Source organism: Macaca thibetana, chromosome 11, assembly GCF_024542745.1.
Source record: "Macaca thibetana thibetana isolate TM-01 chromosome 11, ASM2454274v1, whole genome shotgun sequence".
NCBI lineage: Eukaryota > Metazoa > Chordata > Mammalia > Primates > Cercopithecidae > Macaca > Macaca thibetana.
The window spans coordinates 39,336,855-39,351,793 of NC_065588.1; the positions used below are offsets into that span (position 1 = coordinate 39,336,855).

At 36.5% G+C, this 14,939-nt stretch overlaps 2 protein-coding genes across 2 annotated transcripts in view; both read right to left on the reverse strand.

Annotated features, from left to right (window-relative positions):
• The window catches only part of LOC126931320 (60S ribosomal protein L12-like), a 706,093-nt gene extending 701,150 nt beyond the window's left edge, over positions 1–4,943 (reverse strand). Inside the window, exon 1 of the mRNA XM_050749429.1 lies at positions 4,940–4,943. The gene's annotated coding sequence lies outside the window, so the exon portion shown is untranslated. The remainder of the gene's footprint in view (positions 1–4,939) is intronic.
• Positions 1–14,939, reverse strand: part of YAF2 (YY1 associated factor 2) — a 1,232,548-nt gene that overhangs the window by 1,066,778 nt on the left and 150,831 nt on the right. The window lies entirely within an intron of this gene.

Here is a 14,939-nt window from a genome sequence, read left to right on the forward strand (position 1 = left end):
AGAAATAGTTAACTGATTTAAAGTAGAGTGACCAATGGTTAAAAGCAACTATTTTTAAACTTGTTTTGAATCCCAGCCCTGCCACTTACTATCTTTGTGTAAATTACTTAATCTGCCTCTACCTCGTTTACTTATGTCTAAATGGAGATGATAGTAGTACCTTCCTCAAAGGGTTGTTGAGTTATTAAATTAAATTCGTGCACATATTTTACCTCTCTTGCACATAGTATGTGATAAACAAATGTTTGCTGCATCTATGACTAGAGCAGTAATGTGGAAGAACTATAGTGGAGCAATATTCTTTCCACTGTTTCTGCTGTTGCACTTTCTGAGCTTTTCAACGCTTATTAACATGTTCTATCTAGTAAGGCAGAATGAAAGGGAGAGCAGATGAAATAAAAATTAAAAGTTACATTTCAGCAATGCTTGTTAGAGTTTGGAGAAGGAAGTGGAACTTAGCAACTCAAGTCAAAAAAGTATTTTAAAAATGTATGCCTCTATTTTGCCTATTCATTGACAGTTGGCTATACTCAGGCCAAATTCATACAGCAACCGTAAGCAGTTCTTCAGTTTAAATCAATTGGTTTAAATGAAGTTCCAGTTTAAAAACTCAAAATCAAGTCACTAAATCATATTAAGTTCTTTTGGTGTGACCCATCTTATATTTTATTTTAATAACCATTTAATTGTGTCATTTTCCTGCAAGTAAGGCTTTTAAGAGTGTTATTGTGTTTTGTCCAATGTTATATTGCTATCTCTAGCATAAAGCATGACACACACTAGCCTCTAATCATTATTTGATCAATGAATAAAATAAGTAGCAACTTATTTCCTTGTAGCATCTTTATGAATCTCCAGGAACTTACTTGATGTACTTATTTTGATTATGTTTCTGCTTTGCTTCTAATTTTTATCTATATCTCACATCCACCATTTTATCTCTGCCCATGGAACTTGGACTGGGAGACAAGATATCATACAAGTTGCTCACGCCTGTAATCCCAGCATTTTGGGAGGCCGAGGCGGGCGGATCACGAGGTCAGGAGATCAAGACCATCCTGGCTAACACGGTGAAACCCCATCTCTACTAAAAATACAAAAATTAGCCGGGCGTGGTAGCAGGCACCTGTAGTCCTAGCTACTAGGGAGGCTGAGGCAGGAGAATGGCGTAAACCCAGGAGGCAGAGCTTGCAGTGAGCCAAGATAGAACCACTGCACTCCAGCCTGGGTGACAGAGCAAGACTCCATCTCGAAAAAAAAAAAAAAAAAAGAAACACCAGCTTTGAATTCTGACTTTGCTGACTTTGGCACTTACCTCCTGCATCATTTTGGGTAAATCAGTTACCCTTTGAAGTTCCTTTTCGTCATCTATAAAATTAGTATGGAACTTTAGAAAAAAGACTGAGCTGGATTTCAATCCCAGTCCCAATACGTCCTAGCCTGGGTAAAGTCAATAATGTAATCTTGAATTAACGTCAGTTTCAGGTATATACTAGAGGTGTCTTTATGTAAAACTTATACAATCCTTTGAGACAGCTATTACTATTATTTCCATTTTACAGATGAAGAAGTTAAAGCCAAGATATCTTCAGGTTGCTGCCCAAAGATCTATTCTGTCCTGTCAGACCTTCTTAAAGGTTAGAATCTGAACTTTGCCCCATAAACCGTTGGCTTGATTTCAGGGATACATCTTGCTACAGCAGAGTGGACAAGAAGACAATGGTATTCTAGTTCTTGTACCTAGAAAATAGATGGTGGAGCGAGGAGAATTCTGGTCCTTGTGAGTTGACCCACCTTCATGGGCCTGATATTTGCCTTGTCTCTAGGGCTAAGTTCTTTGTGAAGTCCTTACATTAACTTCTGAAATTACCCAATTTTCCCATGTAGTTATGAGCATTCATAAAATCCATATGATGTCATTATGTGGGATAATTTGAAATGATGGCATATTGAGGGACAGTTTACCTATCATAGTAGCTGAAACTATATACAGTCCCACATAAACAACTTGGAAATATCTCCAGGCAGTTGCTTCAGGATTCCAACTGTACTTCAAGCCATACCTCATAGACCAGCTTAAACTTATGCTGCTAACTTTCAATTTCAATTAAGATGTGGAAAGTCACAAGAGACCATTATCCCCGCCCTAACAAAAACAAGTCAGATAAGTAATATTACCATAATTTTGTGAAACTTATCAGAGAGCTGAGAAAGGAATGGGTTCTTTGTAGGAGAGAAGAGATATTTCAATGGTTTGGTAGTGCAAGGACCAAACCTGTCACAGATTGAGAGAAAAAGAAATCAGGAAAATTTTAAACAAAGTTTTCATGGTCATATATGTATTGACATGATGTACTGGAATCCCAAGGTGCAAGAATCACAGAGTGAATTCGCACTCATCTTTCAATATTTTCCTGTGGTGCCTTCACATAGTGCACGACAGCAGCATATCAAAGGCTGGGGGCAAGGGAAAAGGACTGAGAAAATAACCTCCAAGGTGCATGAACCCTTCATCAAGTGACAGAGAGTAGTCTGAAAAGGGCTGGGATCAGGGCAGCAGAGCTTACAGGACGACTCTCCCAAAACACTCAGAGCTTTTACAGATTGTTTCCCAGTAGCCCATCAAAGGATGAGGGTAGGGCAGGAAAGCCAAGACAGATCTCTCAGGGGTACAAAAGGCTTCACTAAGTACATGGCAGTGGCCCAGTGAAGACAAGATCAGGGCAGGAAAACTGCGATAGATCCCATCTTCATGCCCAGAGGGCACCAGGCCTTCACCAGATGGAACACAGCAAAGAGCAGATAGATATAGGGAGATCTCTTGAAGTGCAGAAAGTAAGTGGACGAGGGGAGGGCAGAGGTGCAAAGAAAGCTTCCTAGAAACTGCAAAGCTATCTGCTGGATTATAAAGCAGAAAGAGATACCTTGCAGGTAAGAATGATGATAGCTAGGGTTGGGCACAGTGGCTCACGCCTGCAATCCCAGCACTTTGGGAGGCCGAGGCATTGGCCTGAGCTTGAGCTCAGAAATTTGAGACTAGCCTGGGCAACATGGTGAAACCCTGCCTCTACCCCAAAAGACACAAAAACTAGCCAGGGATGGTGGCACATGCCTGTAGTCCCAGCTACCTGGGAGGCTGAGATGGGAGAGTCACTTGAGCCTGGGAGGTGGAAGTTGCAGTGAGCCAACATGGTGTCACTGCACTCCAGCCTGGGCAACAGAGTGAGACCCTGTATCAAAATAAATAAATAAATAAATAAATAAATAAATAAAAATAATGATGATCGCTAGGCTGTAAAGTATAGAGAGGTCTTTAGAGTCTTGCTGGTGCACAGATCTCAAGACCTACAGATCTCATCTTTAAGACTTTTAAACCCGGAGATAATCTGAATCTAATTAAAGCCATAACAAAACCCAGACCAACTGAATTAATGATTAAGTTGTCTCAACCTCTCACCATCACAGCCTGATAATGGAAGGAATACTATTTTCTAGCAATAAATAGTATGCACTTCAGTGTCCAGAGTACGTTTTCACACGAAGTCTGGGATACAATGAAAAATTATGAGACATAAAGCAGGACAATGTTACCCAATGGAAAAAACATTCAACAGACATAAACCACAGTTGACCCAGATGTTGCAGTGAACAGATAGGAGCTTTAACATAACTACAATGAATATGTGAAAAGGTCTACTAGAAAAGATAGGCAACATGTGGAAACACACTGAGAATTTCACCAGAAAAACATGGAATCTATAAAAAGATAGCCAAATGGAAATTCTAGCACTGAAAAAGTACAATACTGGAATCGAAGAATTCACTGACTGTGCTTAGCAGAGACTGGACACAGCAAAAAAAAAAAAAAAAAAAATTGATTAGTAAACTTAAAATGGGTCAATGGAAATGTTTTAAATTAAAACTAAAAGAGAAAAAAATAGGGAAAACAACTTGAAATTTTCATCTGAGTTTTCTGGGTCCATATCAAGTTGTCTAACCTTGTATAATTGGTGACCAAGAAGGAAAGAAGAGAATGGATGGTTTAGAATATTTGAAGAGAAAAGTCTTAAGAATTTCCAAAATTGAAACAAATCAACCTGGAGATTCATAAAGCTCAGCCAAATTCAAAACAGTAAAAATACAAGCAAAATCACATTTAGACACTCCTCATACTTCTGATAATGATAGGCAAGGAGAAAAATCTTAAAAGCATCCAGAGAAGAAAAATACATTACATTTAGGGGAATAAGAATAAGAATTGTGGCTAGTTTTTCATTAAATACAATGAAGGCCAGACAACAACAGAATAAAATTTTTAAATTGCTTAACAAAAATCTGTTAACTTACAATTCTATACCCAGTAAAAAGGAAGCTGAGTCTGTCTCTAGCAGTCCTACACTAAAATAAAGGCTTTAGGCAGTAGGTGAATGATAGCAGATGGATGAGTGGATCTGCAGGAAGGAATGAAGAGCATTGTAAAGTGTAAATATGTGGCTAAATATAAAAGATCATTTTTATTATCTACATTATATGTGTGTGTGTGCAGTTAATTGCTTTTTAAAACTATTAACTCTTTTAAGAAAAAAGAATATATTTTTAGGTTGATAACATAGTAGATGTAGAATAAATAACCAAATAGAACAAAGGTCCAGAGGTGGAGGTAAATGAAATTATACCATTATAAAATTCTTGCCTTGTTCAAAAAACAGGATATTCTTAGAAGGTAAACTGTGACATACATGCATATTTAATATCTAAAATACTGGTAAAAAATACAAAGAGATATAGCTAGAAAGTCAATAGAGAAGATAAAATGGAATGAAACATGTTTAATTGATCAACAGTAAAGCAGAAAAATAAAGAAGAGACAAATAGAAACAAATAACAAATTGCTAGTCTTAAACTCAATCATAGCAATAATTACATTACATAAAACAACCCCCACCATCCATTTAAAAGACAGAAATTAGACTGCATATGAAAAGCCCAACTCAACCATATACTGTCTAAAAGTAGTGCACTTTAATTAGGTAGACTTAGACATGATGAAAATAAAATGATGGGAAGTGACATACTGTGCAAACAAAAAACATAAGATATATATAGCTATATCATATATATACATATTATGTATATGTATAGCTACATTTATATCTGACAAAATGAAATTCAAATCAAGATGTATTATCAGATATTATATTTGATTACTTCTTAAATGGAAACACTTCATGATTATAGAAAGTTAATTCCCTTAAGAATGTTTTCTCCAATTGTTCTCTAACAATTTTAAATATGTGTGCACCTAAGAAGAGATCAAATATTTGATTTAAAAATAACAAAAATAAAGGAAGATACATGTGAAACCATAATCATAGGAGAGGGTTTTGACACTCAGTTTCAAAAATTGATAGAACAGATAGACAATAAATATGGATATAGCATATTGGAACAACACTATTAACTAACATGACTAATTGACTTTTACAGAGTACTACATGCAGTAACCACAGAATACAGTTCTTTTCAAGAGCACAGAACATTCACCAAGATAGACCACATGTTAGGCCATTCAACAAGTCACAATATATACCAAAATGTATTGTGAAAGTAGGAAAAGAGAAAACTACCATTCAATCCAGCAATCCCACTACTGGGTATATACCCAAAGAAAAATAAATCATTCCATCAAAAAGATACCTCCACTAGTATGTTTATAGCAGCACTATTCACAATAGCAAAGAGATGAAATCAACCTAACTGTCCATCAATAGATGAGTGCATAAAGAATTGTGTTTACAATAGTATTCCATCGTGTGTGTGTGTGTGTATCTGTGTGTATAACCCCTTTATATATACATACACCATGAAATACTATTTAGCCATAAGAAAGAATGAAATCATGTCTTTTGCAACAACATGGATGGAACTGGAGGCCATTATCTTAAGTGAAACAAGCCAGACACAGAAAGGCAAATACCACATGTTCTCACTCATAAGTGGGAGCTAAGTAGAGTGTAAACATGGAAAATGATTTTTAAAAACAAATAACTAGAAAATTTTGGAAACAAAATAAAAATGCTACTTGCCATGACATGGATGAATCTCAAAACCATTAAGATGCTAGACAAAAAAGAATACAAACTATGATTTCATTTACATTATGCCCAAGAGCAGGCAAAATTAATCTTTGCTGATAAAATCAGAAAGTGGTAGTGGCAGTTGTGCAATGCAGTGACTGCAAAGGAACATGCTGGAATTTTCTTGGGTGATATAAAATAGCCTGTGTTTTTATTTACTGGTAGTTTTGTGGGGCTATATAGTTACCAAAACTGATCAACCTGTAAATTTAAGGTTTGTGCATTTTATATATTACTTATGCTGCAACAGTACATGAATAAACAAATAGATAACAAAAAATTGTGGCTATTGACTCATCTTGGAACAAGTTCACCTTTAGGGTGTAATTCCTAAGCAGTATTTCTCCCATTCAGTAATACAGACCACCTACACAGAAATAACCCAAGGGCTGTGTTATATATCGGATTCCAGTGCCTTGCTCACATCATATCAATCAAAATAAAATGCACTCATGCTAAATATATTAAAATGTGTAAACATACACAGATATATTTATGTATATCTATATGTAGGGAGATGTAAATATTGGAGGAATTTGAAACATTTTCATGGTTAAATGATAATATATATTTAATTAATATTAAATATTAATCATTAAATTTTAGTAATGAAAATGGGAGAAAAACAAGCTTATCTGGCTTGTATATCCAACCTATCATTTACTAATGAAGCTTTTGAAAGAAATCCTACTGCATGCAGAAAGGTAAGAAATGAGGGAAGAAAGAATATAATGTATCTGGCCATATTCTTATATGCGTGTTTGTAAGTTAGCTTTCATTTAAATATCGTGGATATAATTTAAATAGCAAATGGTTCTTGAAGGTACTACTGTTTCTGTCTCCCTGGTTTATCACTTGATTATTATTTAACAGGGTTTCCCCAGGGACTAAAATAAATAGTTTCAATCTGCCACGCTAAACTAGAAATCATGTCATATTTTCTAGCTCAGATAAAATGGTCACCATTCTTATGCTATGTGTGTTATGTTACCCAAGCCTGGTTTCTTTCTCCCATTGTACCATGTAGTTCTAGCATTCACTTCCTCTCCGAATGCTGTATAATTGTTGTTTTGTGTGTATCTTTCATAAGAATAGAGGCGTTCTCTAGGCCCTAATATTTTGGTGGAAAGATCATCCTCCATATCAAAATCAGTACTCCATTGGTTGGAAATGGCCAATACATGCTATTATTAAGTACCTGGTTGGAGTCACCCTTTCAGTGCAAACCATCAGGGCATTGGGAGAATGCTGGGTCTGCTCCGTCGTAGAAATTACTTCTTCCAGTTCTACATTACTGCATTCAATAGTTCAATTTAAATCACTGCCAAAACTATATTGAGCAGGCTTCTCATCAGACAGCAAAATCCTTGAGGGCAAGGATTCTTTCTTCAAAACCATTTTAATTGCAGGTCTAGTACATGTTAGGTGCTTAGTAAATCATTGTTGATTTAATGTACAAATTTATAGAGCTAAAATCTATCCTGTTTCATATTTCATATTTGCCTCTCCATCTTTGGACAGAGGTTTCCTACAGTTACTAATCCATTCTATTTTCCTCACTTGTCACCATATGTCTTCCCATCTTGATTTCAGAACATTATGAAAGAAGTAAGTTCTTTCCTGTCCCCCAAACCTGTCATACCGTGTGGGAGCTGTGCAATCCAGGAACACGAAATTGCTTGTAGTTCATATGCATACACCAGAACGCGTCCTGTCTCCTTGCGTTTTGCTCATGCCCTCTCCTCTGGCTGGAATACCCTCTCCCCATCAACATCAATCCTCTGATAAACTTATACTCTCTTTAGGCATCCTCTTTACCAGAAAGTCTTCCCTGATCTCTTGGCCCCAGCAGTGTAAGCTGTTCCTCTCCTGGGAACCTGCAACATCACCTGCCCATTCTTAACTGTTCTTATTACATTATATTCATCTGTGCCATATTACACATTATGTAGCTGCCTCTTTCATTAGACTATGAGCGTATTAAGCATGAAGAATGTACCGTATTTATATCTCTATATCCCCCAAACACACAGTAGATGTTCAAGTCATGTGGTTTGAGAGAATGACTCCTGCCAAATGCTGAGTTCACACATGGTACCCACAGCATTTCACGCACGGCCGGCCCTGTAATGTTAGGAAGTAAATGAGATCATATCTCCTTTTAAGTGGTTACTGACTAATTTTCAAATAATAAATGCTAAAAACTATGGGGCAGAATTGCAATAAAATAAAGTCACCAAACTATTGTTTCTGAACCTTTCTACTTATCTGGAGGACACCTGCCTATCTCTGGTCCTCTGGAGTCTCTCTCATTCTCTATACAAAGGAACAAGAGCTGGGACTCAGATGGCGACTATGAGAAAAGAAAGGAAGGAATGGCTGTGAACAATTTTCAAATGAGCAATGAGCAACAGCACTGCTTATGCATGAGGATGGAGAAGAGTCAAGAAGGAGTCATGCATGGTTGCAAAGCATTGAGCCTGAAAACTTACTGAGGAGACTGACCGACAGTAACCTGCCAGTGGCATTGGCCCATGGAGACAAAGAGATGTTATTTCAAGCTGAGGCCAGAGGAGCAGCATGAACATCAGAGAATGACTTAGCTCTGAAGGAACTGCCTAGAAAACACTAAGGACTGTGAACCAAAGTTGGTCCCCTTCCCTCTCTTTCATGTGCTGCCTGGCTTTCTCTCCTCTCCATCTCCAAAGCTTTCATCTGGCTGACCAGTACTCACCCTTTGAGGGTCAACCAAATATTTGTATAGAACTTTAAAGTTCACAAAGCCATTACACACAGGCCTCATCAACCCTGTGAGATAGATATGCACTCTTATTTTAAAGGAATACTCAAAGAACCTGAATAGTAGCAAGGGGCAGAATCAGGGATTGAGCATGAGGTATTCTGATTTTGTATTTATTCAATTTCTACTATTCAACATTATATCACATTCTCTAAGAGAAAGAAGTATAAGCAATGGCCTTTTGACCTCAGGGATCTATCATCTTATTGGGGAAACAAACATAAAACATATCAATTGATGAGAGAAAAAGTGTGTGCATTCAAAGATTATATATTAATAAGCATATAGCAAAATAACAACTGCCACATTAAATCCAATATTCCATCTGGGAGAAGAATCCTTTAAATATTTATGCAGGCTCAGTGGCCAAAGGCACAGAACACTGTAGAATTGGAGCATTTGTAGAGATTTTATAGGACCACTAGACTTTATTTATTTGATTATATAGAAACTGTGTCTTGAGAAACTGAATTTCTTTACTTATAAAAATGTAAGTAATATTTTCTTATCTGATGCCAAATAGAATAAAGCATACACATAAAAAAAGAAAAGTTCCATAAAGTCAGTATGGTTGTTAAAAAAAAAAAAGGAAAACTATGGACATTTTAAAAATAATATATCTGTTTTAGGCATTTTAAACTGAAATGGGAAGATGGAGCTCCTGGTGCACATAGTAGAAATATAACTTTAATATATAAGCTTTACATTTATTGACTTTTTTATATTAAAAATTCACTCTTTGATAATGGCAGAAGAAAATAAAAATTGATTTCAAAAAGGAGTCATTTAGTTCTCCAGGACGAAATCACTTTGACCCTAATTTAAAATAATTTACACAACATAAGTCCTCTCTAAAGATCATGTTGTACTTTTGAAGGTTGGTCTTTTTCAAGCGGGAGACAATTAGAATTTTTAGAGACTAGTGTTTGTGGCAAAATTTTAAAAAGGCAGTTTTGGGATTCTTTTCAAATCAGCACTCCATCCCCACCCCAGTACCTCAGTTCTCAATGAGGCTGCGTAAAAACAGATTTCAGTCTTCATGTTAAATGCATTTTACCAAATTCCACGGTTTTCACAAACAAAATCATTTTTTTCTTATTCTTCCCTCAATAAAAATGAAAAACAGCTTTGAATTACTCTTCCTAGGTTACTCAGGCAAAATCTTCCTTCATTCTTTTGCCACCCAGGAGATGAGTTATTTATTTCATTTAATATAAGATTTTTAATTAGAAGAGCTCTACTACAAACAAGAACAAAGAAGGTAGGGAAGGTTCTGTTGAAAAAAAAAAAAAAAGGCTTGATTTAGAGAGGGAGCAGACAATTCATTTGATTTCATTTGTTAAAGTAAGCTATTCTTTTGTTCTTCCAGAGATGCTGTAACACAGAGACTGGGAAATGCACAAATGTCTGGAGACCTATTTCTAAGAGGAGAAGAGTGAGTCATTAAAGACACCCAGTTATGTGTGGGAGTCATCACTGAGGGTCAAATTATCAGGCCAAAAACAACTGGGCATAGCTCAGTTTCTGGAGCTGTTTCATGTCAGGGTTAACTCCCACTTCAAAGAAACCCAACAGACAGGAAATGAAAGTTCAGAACTTCATCTTTTGAATCTGTTTGCAAAATGGCTCACGTAGTTTGCTGTCTGCTATCTTTGAAAGGCAAACTTCAAGGCTTATCATCACTATTTGCCTTTTATCGAGAGCCAATAATATGCCCTGAAGATATGCATGTACATATAAATTATTATTCCACACTTTTGGGGTTGGGGTGATAACATTGCTCTCCTTTGAGGAGATTATGGCTGGAAAACTTGAGGGATTCCCACACATCTGCAATAAGAAAACCATGTCCAAATCAAGTAGTTGCAAAAGTGACTCATAAGATGAGATCACTTTCCAAGAAGGATACAACACCAGGATTTGGATGCAAGTTTCATGGAAGGGAGCAAATGAAGAGCATTTGAAAGAAAAAGGAAAACAAGACCCCCTCACATACACACACTCCTTGTTTGGTCAAATAGAAATAAGCAGATTGCCCCAACTGAATCATCTCTGCCTTCCTGGTAAAGAAATCTTCATTGCACAAAGAAAATGAAAATCTCTTTGAGAAGCTTCAGACTTTGCTTCTGGACTTTTTCTGATCCTGAGACCTATTAAGGTCTGTGATTAATTTGTTCTCTCCTGTGTGCTGCCACAGATCATGTTAGTAACTGGTGACCCAGATTTAACTAGGCTTTGAGCATGAAAATAAATACAGGGGTCACCATCATTGTAAATGAATCAGTTTCATCTAGTTCCATACTAAACTAACTGGTTTAGAAGTTTCTAAGAGGTATCACAGAGCTTAGTAAAACAAAACAAACACACAAAACAGCTCTGCTTTCTATTTTGTGGAGCAGAGACTCTTACTTTTAGAGGCCTCAATCCTGGGACACTTCTTTCTCCACCTAGGATGGCCTGGCTTCGTTCACATCCTCCATCTCCTTTCTGGGCTCTAACAGCCACTCCACCAAGATGGGGAAAACATGGTCAAGAAGATTCTAGCACTAACAAGGTCCCAGGCAAGCTCCTTCAGGAAACCACTTTGACTCATCCAAAGAGTCTTGCTGTTATTATTATTTACAACTGAATTAAAACTTTCTTTCCTTAACACATTCTCTCCTTTGCATTGCATATTGTATAATATCAATGAATTTTTCATCTATTTTTTGAATAGTTAATACATGTACATGGTTCAATCATAAACACATACTATAAAGTCTATCGTAAAACTTCTCAATCCTGCCCAAGACTCACAATTCTGCCTAGTTTCTATCCCTGTATGAAGAGAGGTAAAACAAATATGGCCTAATATAAGGATATTTCCCTATAAGGATTTCCTGAGGTTTGTAAAAGTTTGTTTATTGGGCACTTTTGTTTTACTTCTCTTCATTAGAAACACAGATGACTGAAAACCTTGCAAATTTAATTTTTGAAAATCTTTTTAAAAGAGAAAAAAATCATTGAAAATACAGGGGGGAAAGACAAAGTTTCCAGCTGTTCATAGTCTTATTATTAATTAACATTTATAAACCAAAATTAACTTTAAGTATTTCCTTTTTAAATATGTAATACTGTTTTCGAATATGTCTCATGCTTTTGTGTCTTCAGGCATCTGTTTCCAGCTGTTCATATTTCTATTATTAATTGAATATATTTACAGCAAAGCTCATTTTGTGCCCTTTTGTAATCACTGCCAGTATTGTGTGTGCTCATGCTAATGGCTTCACCTAGAAAAATGCCCTCTTTTCTCACCATCCTCTTATCCTGCCATCACCATCACCACTCCCATGCCCCATTACAACATAAATTGTGTGACATATTTTTAAATGACATCAACATTATAGCTGATGCCTAGGAGGATGAGAAATGTGTCTTATGTCTACAGTGTATGTGATTGATCTTGGCATATGTTTTTGTGGAGGAAACTTAAAGTTTTGCATAATGTAAACCTCAGCAGTGAAGAAAAGTTGTAAAAACCTCCAAAATGACTTAGCAAATACAGAAAGAGACAGAGAGAATTATCTTTAAAGAAAAAGCTGCTAAACACCAGAGTCAAAACAGTCACTAAAGGATAAATGTGCTCCCAGGAGAAACAAAGATCTCCTCAACATGAATCATATAATGAAAAAATAATAATTCCAAAGAAAGGAAAAGTAGAATCCATACAAAATCAGAATAATTAAAATACATATGACTAAGGAAGTCAGAAAAGAAGAAATGGTGAGTTAAGGTTATACAATTTCGAATTCCTACTCTCATTTGTAATAGTCTAATGCATTTATAAAGAGAGGCTTATTTTTCTTGGCTATTATATCAGCTCTGTCACATTTCTTTCTTTCGATTTCCTATGGTTTTCTTTATCTTATAGAATTTCAACTGAATAAGAGCCCAAGAACATTTTCTCTTTTCCACAATAGTTTAAAATCATTTTTAAAGAACAGTTTTCTAGAATCACAAATGCTTGGAAGGCGCCTCTAAAAAGAAGCTCAAACAACTCAAGTACTTTAGCATAAAAAAAAATGTCAAATATATAAGAGCATAAGCTAATCTTTTACCAGGGAGGAAAATATGACATACAGGATAAAGAATAAAACCAGACAAAAGCAAAAAACTAAAGTGAAGTCAGATTGGAAGTTAATATTTCCCTTTTCTTTATTTGTCAGATCAAGTCAATTCTCTGTCTGATTCCAGAAATTTAATAAAATTCAGAACAACTAAGAATAATTTCCTTTGGGAGAGAAAGCCTTCTAGCAAGAACATAGCTAGCAAAGGACATATTATTTAATTCCAAGGTTTGGCACTTCCAATATACACACAATATACACAGTTCTAACCACATAATGCTAATGATAAGGAAGGAGTTCAATCACTCTATTTCCTAATAGTGGCACTATCAGTTATTTATTGATTCCTGGTGAAATAGCCTACAATATTTTCCTTTCACACCATTGGAAAGAACTTTAATTACATGGAAATCTGTGATAATGTATTAAGGATCTCATGTCGCTACTCTACAGAGCACTTAGAATGGAGTAACATTACTCCATACATGGCAATTAGAGTGCAACTAATTAGTGTCACTTACTGTGAGAAGCAACTGATTAATTATGTTTAGACATTGCTGCTGAGAGAAAACTCAGAGTCTCCAGCTTCTAAATTGCACGCTCTGCCATTCAGCTAATAGAACACCTCTGCTAGCTTGATAGTTATTGGATATTTAATGCAGCCTCATTCTCTGGCTTATACAGGCACCCCTGAAGTTCTGCACTAATGCTATATTCACGAAACTACTGTATATCAAAATTACAGTGTACTTTTCCCTCTGTCATATTAGGAACATAATTAGTGAGGCAGCTGTGCAGCTACAAACTTCTAGGCTCAACGCAGTGGGCAGTAATGTATTTCATTGTCATAGAAACAATATCCTGGCACCTCCAGCACTTGGGCAACTTTCTTCAATTTGGAAAATGATAATTGCTCAAGGATTCAAAGGAAAAGAGGGGGGTACCTTTGTCACCCTCTGCAAGCTATTGTGTCCAGAAGGCATTTTTAAAAGGACCCAACACGACATACCAAATTTAGCCAAATTCTTATTTATCCTCAATTCTCCAGTCCTTCTTTCCTGAGATTAATCTGATGATTACACCCCCTCTGTCGTCATCTCCATGTTTATGCCACATCAGGGTGGGAAGTGAGGCCAGATGGTTATTTGAAAGTGTGTCAGCCTGCTTTGCAGCTGTTCTGAAATTTGCTCCTAAGACTGCTAGGGAGAGAACCTATACTCCATGTCTGCTCCATTCAGGGTCAACAGAGGGAGAATCCAAGGCAATCATTTACTCCTTCTTACAAATCTACCAGTTCCTGCCCAGGAAGCACGGGTGCGTCCCAGAGGTGTTATGGAAAACAACCTATAATGATGAACAGAGCCTGGCCCGCTGGACTTATGGAGAGTGGGGCCTTGTTGACCTGAATTTCTGGGTTGGTAGCTAGTCAACTAGTATAAACTCTCTCTTTTAATCCTCTATCTTTTCATTCTTCCTTTTTCTCCCTCCACCACTGCCCAATTCCAGGCTTTTATTAGCTTCCATCTGTACTACCAATTTTTTTAGGTCAGTCATCTCATACTTTGGTATATTAATGAATAAGCTGTGCATTTTGTTAAAAGGCAGATTCCAATTCAGTAGGTTTTGTGTTTGACTCAAGATTCTGTATTTCTACTGAGCATTCAGGTCCCCTCTATGCTGCTGTTGACCAACCACATTTTGAGTAGCAGATATCTAAGTGATCGCCTTGTGCTCAGTTTCTCCCCTTCTAAAACACCCTTTCATATAGCATTTAGACTAATTTCTCTAAAGTGACATGTCATGAAGTGCGCCCCTAGGACTTCATGTCATGATAGGAATCATCTGGATCTCCTATCAGACCTGATTCATCATTACTTCTCATGCTAAGGTCCCCAT